Below are 5,925 nucleotides of genomic sequence, written 5' to 3'. Positions count from 1 at the left end.
GAATCTCTCGATTGCCTTTCAGTTCTTAAATAAAAAACAATAAAGGCCTTTTCTTCCAATCGTGAGTTACACACACAGCCGCTCAATTAATATTGTTTTCTATTTTAGCCAAGCGGCGGGCTGTTAATCTGAAGCAGAATATTTGTCGGACTTGTGGCAAAGCTCGTACATTCAGCGCTCTCAGCTCATGTACAGGTTGGAGACAAAGAGAAGCTCTTTAATGACAGGATACCTCAAAGTCATTTCAGCAACTTTCGTCCCACTGGGAGAATCTGCATAGTTCTATTTCCCTATAAACAAATGCTGTACATTTATATCTCGGTGCCATTGTTTCTCGTGTTGTCCATCCCTTCAGATTTGGGGCCAGTTTTATTTGGCAGCATCGCACACTCTGGGATCTGAAATGAGGTCCACACACGAACACGAACTGTATCTCCCATCGCCCCACCAGAGAGAGGTGAAATGGCAATTGTTATACCCCTGTACCTCCCACTACCCCACCAGAGAGGTGAAAGGGCAATTCTGAACCAACTGTACCTCCCACTGCACTACCAGAGAGAGATGAAAGGGCAATTATTCACCCACTGTAACGCCATTGCCGTACCAAAGAGTGGTGAAATGGCAATTCTGAACCCACTGTACTTCCCACTGCCCCACCAGAGTGAGGGGAAACGGCAATTGTTAATCCACTGTAACCTCACTCCGTCTCTGCAAGATTCTACAAGTTCCCTGGCAGGACAGACGCACCAACATTAGCGTCCTTGTCCAGGCCAACATCCCAGCACCGAAGCACTGACCACACTTGATCAGCTGCTCTGGGCAGGCCACATTGTCTGCACACCAGACACTAGACTCCCAAAGCAAGCGCTCTACTCGGAACTCGTCCATGGCAAATGAGCCAAAGGTGGGCAGGGGAAACGTTACAAGCGACCTCAAAGCCTCCCTGATAAAGTGCGACATACCCACTGACACTTGAGAGTCCCTGGCCAAAGACCGCCCTAAATGGAGGAAGTACATCCGGGAGGGCGCTGTGCCCCTCGTCTCTCGTTGCCAAGAGCATTCAGACATCAAGCGCAGGCAGTGGAAGGAACGTGCGGGAAACCTGTAAAATCTTCCCCTTCCCGCAACCACGGTCTTTCCCACCTGTGACAGAGACTGTGGTTCCCTATTGGACTGAACAGCCACCTAAGAAATCATGCTAAGAGTGGAAGTAGTCTTCCTTGATTGCGAGGGACTGCCTATGATGATGTAAACCCTCTTCCCCACTCAGAGAGAGAGGGGAAAGGGCAATTGTTAACTTACTGTCCCGCCCACTACCCCAGCATAGTGAGGGGAATCTGCAATTGTTAACCCAATGTATCCGACTTCCGCACAAGCGAGAGGGAAAAGGGCAATTGTTAACTCATTGTACCCCTCAATGCCACCAGAGAGAGATGCTCATCGATTGAGTTGTTGTATTCCGTCGGCTGATGTGACATTGTGTCTCACACTGAACACATTTACACAGAGCGAGGAAGAATGCGTGTAAACGTTAGTAGTGTATGTTTTTGTAGAAGTTCACACTTACACATAAACACAACACGGACTTACACATAAACACACAGCGACTTACACATAAACACACACATTGACACACTGACACAAGATATTACGCATACCCAGAATATAATACACACTGTCATTGTCAGAACCACAGCACCATTAACATGACAGCAAAAATAAACACACCCTTAAATAAAACAGAAGCACGAACACACACACACACACACACACACACACACACAAAAACACACACACTTAAACTCGCATAAACACATATTCAACACAAACTAACTAACGCATAACACACACACACATTTACATGCGAACATACACAGTTACACATAAATGCACACATTCTTACCCATAAACATACACAACACTTACACATATCCATACACAAACACATTAAAACACATACATGAACGTACTTACAAAGAACACACATATTTAAGCATAACCACAAAAAATTGCATATATACACACAAAGGCTTACATGTAAACATACACAAACTTACAAAAAATCACAAACACTTACACATAAAAAAAAATATATGGAATGACACGTTAAAACATTCAAACTTACATATCAATACACATCAACACACAAACACAGACAACACCAAAAGAAGAGATCGTCATACACACATACACAAACACTAAAGTGCAAAAAATACGTCAGGTAACAGACGAACATAGAATTAAAATAAATTCTTTGAACAGACAGTCTGCAACGATTGTATTAAACAAATCATTTCTGATAACATAATATCTTACATTCCTATATTCTGGTCCTGCACACAAACTGAATCAAAGTTCTTAGTTGGAAACTCATGCAAATTAATTATGTTCAGAACCTTGACTACCACAAATTAATCCAGATTATAACTCACATCTGATGTCTTACCCTGTCCCTTTGACAGCCTCCGAATAATTAGCTATCTGAAGCTATTGTTAAATTAATCGATATCATTCAGTATAGGTCCCTCGATATTACATCATACTATTCCCGAATGGTAAATCCTATGGAATTGATGCAAAATCAATTAGCCTATAACATTGAAGGAAAACTGTCATATTTTCCAAAACCTACTATAGAAGGATCATAAAGAAGGAACGACTGTGGAATTAGGAACACAGATAGATTAGTGAGCGTGATTAACTTAACACAGGGCGTACATTGAACATTAAAATAGAGAACAAACTAACACCTTAAAAAAAGAAAATAGAATACGTAATAATAAGATGAGATCTTGGATTAACAAACGATCTGAATATATTTCCTTCCCTACATCCCGTAGATTCCTCAGACCACATCTGGAGTGAAGAGTGTGAGGACGAGAGCAGCAACATCTGGACAACCGCTTCTACATTCATCATCTTGTTCTTCCTGAGCATTTCTTACAGCGCTGCCATCACTCTGATGAAGGTGAGAAGATTCAATGCACTCAGTTCGAGTTGATTGAAGAGTTTGACAAATCTCTAAATGTTTCATTGATAACAACCCTGAAATTAATGCGCCAAATCATTAAAACGCTGCTTCAAACTTTTATCCCTCTTTTACAGGTCAAGTGATTGACTGAATTTCGGCCGCCGTGGATTTTTCTCCTCTGGTTGTTCACATCACTGTGTCCTGAAAATAAATTATGTCCTCTTGGTGATTCCCGGAGTCAATTGCCTTCAATTTTTTCATTTCTCTGTTTGAAATGTGTGAGATAACCGTGGCTATAATGTAAATGTATCTCGGAGTTAAACAATTGTTTGAATATCTCATGTGTACATAAGTCACTTTTATCATTCATGATTCACAATTATTCCCTTCTCTTGGTGTTGAACATCTGTTTCTCTCTCCCTGATGTCTGTTAGAGTTGTACAGATAGCTGGCAGCTCAGACCGACTGTGTTCTGGTATTAATGTGACGCTCATTTGTTATATTCAATTTGTGTGAACTTTTGAAAACCTTCATGTAAATTGTTCTCTGTGAAATTGTTAATAAAACTGCAATGGCAAATGGAATAAATTGGACTTTGCTGAACTCCTTACTCCAAGGCTCCTTCACATGTTCTATTTCCCTATCACATGTTGTTTTATTTCCATGAAATTTATTCTTCCCGCGTCCTATCCTGTTTGTGTTTGAATCCAAGTCCCTTCGGTTAAGGAGCCACTGCGCCACCTAGTGTCCCATCAGAGTGAAGGCACATTTTCCCCTGTCTTGTTGCATCATGCACCAGAGGCGGAATGACTGCACAGCGACCAGGCGGTCTCCTCTAATATTATTGTCTTTCACGTGCCAGGTTATATTAAAGAGCAGGCCTCTGATGCACCAAAGTCCGATACAGTATAGTATGCGTCAGAGCAAATCTCCCTCTACTGTCCTAACAAACACTCTCAGGGCAGGTACAACACGGGTTAGATACAGAGTAAAGCTCCCTCTGCACTGTCCCATCAAAACTCCCAGGGCAGGTACAGTACGGGTTAGATACAGAGAACAGCTCCATTTACACTTGCACTCCACACCCTCCCAGGGCAGGTACAGTACGGGTTTAATATAGAATAAATCTCCCTCTATACCGTCCCATCAAACACACCCAGGGCAGGAGCAGCACGGGTTAAATACAGATTAAAGCTCACTCGATACTGTCCCATCAAACACTTCCAGACATACTAGGGAGCACAAACTCTTGGAATGATTCCCAAAGACTGGGGCCTAACTGACACACAGACAGGCGCTCCAATGTTTCTGTTATATACATACAGAAAGCCAAGAAAGAGACGACAGGTGGAGAGACTATTTTTGACAGAGAGGAGATGAGGGTTCACGCGGCATCTGCAGGTACATTTGGAGCTTTGTGCCCGTTGGGCACCTACATACAGAATGTGTGATGCACGGGCAATATCAATTTCTGATGTAAAATCATTGTCGTTTTGTTCTGCCCAAATATACGATTGACATCCTCCTCTCTGGGAGGGCATTCGTATAATGTAAGTTTTGTTTTCGATTCAACTCTTTAAAGGTGACCTGAATGCATATGGTCCACACAGACAGAAATGAGTACGGTGATCACTGCCAGCCGTTCTCCTTTATGAGGAACATACATAAAAACATAAGAATATAAGAAATTGGAACAGGAGTAGGCCATACTGCATCTCGAGCCTGCTCCGCCATTCAATAATATCATGGCTGATATGATAATGTCCTGAGCTCCACTTCCCTGCATGCTCCCCATAGCCCCTTATTGTTTAAAAAACTGTCTATTTCTATCATATGGTTATTCAATGTCCCAGCTTCCACGGCTCTCTGAGGCAGCGAAGTCCACAGATTTACAACCCTCTTAGAGAGGAAATTTCTCCTCATCTCTTTTTTAATTGGGCGGCCCCATATTTTAAGATCATGCCCTCTAATTCTAATCTCCCCCATCAGTGCAAACATCCTCTCTGCATCCACCTTGTCAAGCCCCCTCATAATCTGATACATTTCGATAAGATCACATCTCATTGATCTGAATTCCAATGAGTCGAGGCCCAAACTACTCAACCTTTCCTCATAAGTCAACCCCCTCATCTCCGGAATCATCCGAGTGAACCTTCTCTGAACTGCCTCCAAAGCAAGTATATCCTTTCATAAATATGTAAACCAAAACCGCACACAGTTCCAGCTGTGGCCTCCCCAATATCCTGTATAACTGTAGCAAGACTTCCCTGCTTTTATACTCCATCCCCTTCACAATAATGGCCAAGATACCAATGGCCTTCCTGATCACTCGCTGTACCTGCATATCATCCTTTTGTGTTTCATACACAAGTACCCCCAGGTCCCGCTGAACTGTGGCACTTTGCAATCTTTTTCCATTTAAATAATAACTGGCTCTTTGATTTTTTTCTGCCAAAGTGCATGATCTCACATTAAACACAACCCGCTGTCACCTCTTCCCCGGACTGCCTTTCTGTCTGCTCTGCACTGTTCCCTCTGATACCATCTCGCTTAACTCACTGAACATCAACCACGGATTTGTTCTCACTGCTCTGCTCCATTCCTTCTGATACCATCTCCCTGAACTCACTGAACATCTTCCTAGGGATCCTGCCTCCCTGCTCTGCTTCATTCCCTTTGATACCATCTCGCTGAACTCACTGAACATCACCCTGGAGATCCTGTCTTCCTGCTCTGCGCCATTCCTTCTGATACTATCAACGTGAAATCAGTGAACAAATGCTACGGATACGGCAGTAACCTTCGAAGAAACAGCCAATCACTGTGCTATGATGTATGCGAGGGATTATGGCGTCATCCACGGAATCCAGGTACGCAACTCAGTTGAAGTTAGTACCAGGGACACATATATTTCCTGATGTTTGATTTCTGATTTAAGCAAATTGGAAAAGGAG

This window comes from Pristiophorus japonicus, chromosome 23, assembly GCF_044704955.1.
Source record: "Pristiophorus japonicus isolate sPriJap1 chromosome 23, sPriJap1.hap1, whole genome shotgun sequence".
NCBI lineage: Eukaryota > Metazoa > Chordata > Chondrichthyes > Pristiophoridae > Pristiophorus > Pristiophorus japonicus.
The sequence above is the reverse complement of the archived record's forward strand: the minus strand, read 5'-3'. Positions refer to the sequence as shown.